Consider the following 3,973-nt stretch of genomic DNA (forward strand, 5'->3'; position numbering starts at 1 on the left):
AATCCGAAGTCGGGTCCGAGATCGAGTCCGAGATCGAGCCTGAGACCGAGTCTGAGTACTAATACGGGTCAAAGCATGCGTCTCCCGGGGGGGGGGGGGGGGGGGGCCCCTTCCAAGGGTTTCCAAAATTTAATAAGGGAATTGGGCCCCCCGAAACCATTTCAAAAAAAATTTTTTTGGGGGGTTTCCAAAAGAATTTAGGTTTAAAATTGGGCCAAAAGGCCTTTGGGGGGAAAAAAAAAGGAACCCGGTCCTGCCCGAAGGGGTACCCCAAGAAATGGTCCAAAAAAACTCCCCCTTTCCAAAAGGAAAATTAATAAAATACTTCCCGCCCAATGTGGAGTGGTGCCCCACTTGAGTACCTTACGGCTCATTGGTCCTCGCCCTTCCTAGGGGCTTGGGCCTTCCCTTTGGGATGGAAGTGGGGGGGTAGAAGTACCTATATCGGGCTGTTAGGCCACAGTGTTTCGCCCCAGCGTCCCGAAGCATGTGTTGCACCCAAGACTTGGGATTTAGAGGGTTCCATGATCAAGTCTTGTGGTACCAAGGGATGTTAGGAACCTGGAGGCTTGGTGTGCTTGGCTGCTTGTGCTTGCGGGGAATGTAGCTGAACTTTAAGTCCAATTTAACCCAAGGAGGGGGATTGGGAGAAATTTGGGAATCTGTGGATGGAGGGCTAATGCTCCGTTGCTCGTGCAGTGAGTAGTTGAAACCAAATAGGACCAAGTAGGAGTTGGTACCATAGGCGGGAACCTTGACGAGGGAACTTAGCAAAAGCCAAGGCAGTGTTGGACGGATAGATGAGGTAAGTTGGCAAATTGGAAAGAAAAAATTTGTGGCTTACAGATATGCCAAAACTGAAGGAGTCGTCAATAGCTCTTTGAGATCAACGAACGCCCGCTCACAATCCGGAGACCAAATGAAAGATGACATTGATGACTTCAGCAATACTCACAACGGTGTAATGCGATAAGAAAGATGATCCACAAAACAACCGCGATACTGCACCTTGCTAAAGAAGTGTTGCACATCATTCACACATTTTGGAGTAGGGAACTTTAGAATAGCCACAAGTTTGTCAGGATCAACGAGAAATATGGTACCCAAGATAAATTGTGTCCTTGGACCCAAATACGCACTTCGACCATTTCAGCTTTAAACCAACATCTCGTAGCCAATCCAACACTTTACAAACATCACAAATGTGCTCCTCCCACATCCCCTCTGAGTGGATCAAAACATCATTAATGAAGTCAGTAGTCACCTTCGGCATATCACAAAAAACCTCGTCCATCATCCGCTGGAAAGTTTCTGGAGCATTATTCAAACCAAAGGGTATCACCAAAAACTCGTACAAACCAAATGGTGTACGAAAAGTAGTCTTAGGAATATCTTCTTCGACCATCAGTACTTGTCAGTACCCAAAAGCAAAATCTAACTTGGTGAACCAACAACTTCACCCCAGACGATCCAAGAAATCAGCAATGTGAGGAAGAGGGTACATATTTGAGATTGTCACTTTCTTTAACAGACAATAGTTGATGCAGAAACGAGGCTTTGTCACAAGATGAGGTTCACATGCCCAAGGACTTCGTGACTTCTGAATAACACCCTTCTCCAACATTTCCTTGACGTTTGCACGTAAAATCTTAATCTCTTTAGGTGACTGACGACGAACAGGAACTTGGATTGGACGAGCATCCCCGGTTGGAATCGGATGATGTATGGCAATCTTGGCCCCAGACAATAGGTCAAATTTAAAGAGATCAAAATACTCCTTCATGAGTTGGTCAACCGCTGCAACACAAAGATCGTCGGAGGGATCGAAAAAGGGAAGAGCAGAACAAGACGAAAACATAGAAGGAGATAGTGGGGGGACAAAAGTAAGGGAAGCAGAGGTAAAAGTAGAGGGACGAAGAGGTACAGAAGTGAGAGGAATGGATGAAACATAAGGAAGTATGAGACAAAGGGGAGAAACTTCAAAGTTATACTTGGCATGATTGTGCTACAACCAATTCATACCAAGAATGAAGTCAAAAACTTGACTCGGCACCACCTGCAATGACTGCAACTCAAGCTCGAGATTGCCCACACGCATAACCAGGTCTGCCTCATCCTATGCAAATACATGTATACACCCATTGCCATAAAGAATGAAAACTGGTTCTGCTGCACGACACAAGTGTAGACGGCAACGTTGGGAACAAGTCAAGCAATAGAAGATAAACTTCAACCTATATCAACCAACACGGAGAAAATAATAGGAGGCATGTTATCATAAAAACGAGCTCGGAAAGTAAACACTAGATGAACCGATGCCGAGTGAACCCCTTGATGATACTCCTGAAAGAAAAATGGAGGGGTCACTGGCTTATTTGCACAAGGTACCTCCATTACTCGTGTGACACCTCATTTCTTGGATGCATCTCGGTGTCTAGATCTTCTATTGCAACAGCACCAACGGGATGTTGCTGATGCCAAGGTCTCCACCCAGGAAATGGAGGTCACCAATCCGGAAAACGCCAACAACGCCAATAAGTATGACCAACTACATCACACGCCCAACAACGAACATCATGGCCAGGACCATGTCCTTGCCCTTGTCCTTGGACGCAAGCACTAACAGCATCAACCTCCATTGGAACAGGACCATCACTCATAAGAAGTGGAGCTGAAGGACGTGCAGCGAGAAGTGGAAGAGGCAACGTCTCATAACGTTGTGCCAAACGAAGAGTATCATCAAGGGTGGCGGGAGCAAGTGCATGTACAAATCCGACAAGATTTTGATGAAGTGCTAGCCACAACATTCCTAGCTTGATCCGCTCCGACATATTTGGCTCTGCACAAAGCAAAAGACTTCGAAAACGAACACCAGATTGCATCACCAACTTAGATGGCCTTTGGCGAATACGATGCGATTGTTGGAAGGCATCATCACAATCGTTGGCATGTCTAAATGTGCATTTGAAGATGTCCAGGAGAACACTCCAATCCCCACAAGTGGCTGCGCTCAAACTATTGTACCATTGCAACGCCATCCCTTGGAGACATATGGGAAACTCATACAAACGTTGAGCATCATCCCAAGAATGATATGTGGTAATCACCGTGAAGTGATTGAACCAATAATACACATCATCCCTAGGATTCCTGCAAAAGAACTCTAGCCAAACGCGACCATTGGCACCAAGAGTAGGAAGAGTTATACCACGTGCCATGAACACTACTATCAAGTGAGTTTGGTTGTTCAATTACAAGTGTATAGCATGAAGCAATTGTACTAACTGCTACTCCAGAGTCAAAGGAGGAGATTGCTAATCTGCCATGAAGATGAACGAAAAAGAAAGAGCAAAAGAAGAGAAATGACAAAAAGTTAGAAGGAAATGGTAGATCTAGACAATGCCAAAAACTAGATCTAAACCAAAATCCTGAAAGAAAAGAACAAAAGAAAGAAAATGGAAAAAGCTAAATCTAGATGATATAAAGGTTGGATCTAAACCAAAATCCCAAATCTAAACACTCCTTAGAGACAATCAAAGATGCCCCTCACCATGTGACTATTTAGAATATGAAAAGGGAATATAGAAAATGTGTATATCAATTAGCCTAACAAACCCTAGTTTATATACAGGAGCGAATAGTCCGAATTGAAACCAATTTGACAGCTACCAAAATCCCACTATACTAATATTAGTATATGGCATTGTAGCCATACACTTGGCTCACAGTATATATATATACAGCAGAAGTGGGCTGTATATGTATATACATATATATATATACATATACATATATATACATATACATATACATATATATATATATACATATACATACATATATACATATGTATATATGTATATTATAGATCCATTGAATACATTAATTTTTAAAGTAACTGATTTAAATATTTACTATTATCAAATTCAGTTTAAGTGAAGGTACAGAAATAGTTAATAAGACCCATCTTTTA

This window comes from Selaginella moellendorffii, unplaced genomic scaffold (genome assembly GCF_000143415.4).
Source record: "Selaginella moellendorffii unplaced genomic scaffold, v1.0 SELMOscaffold_62, whole genome shotgun sequence".
Classification (NCBI taxonomy): Eukaryota; Viridiplantae; Streptophyta; class Lycopodiopsida; order Selaginellales; family Selaginellaceae; genus Selaginella; species Selaginella moellendorffii.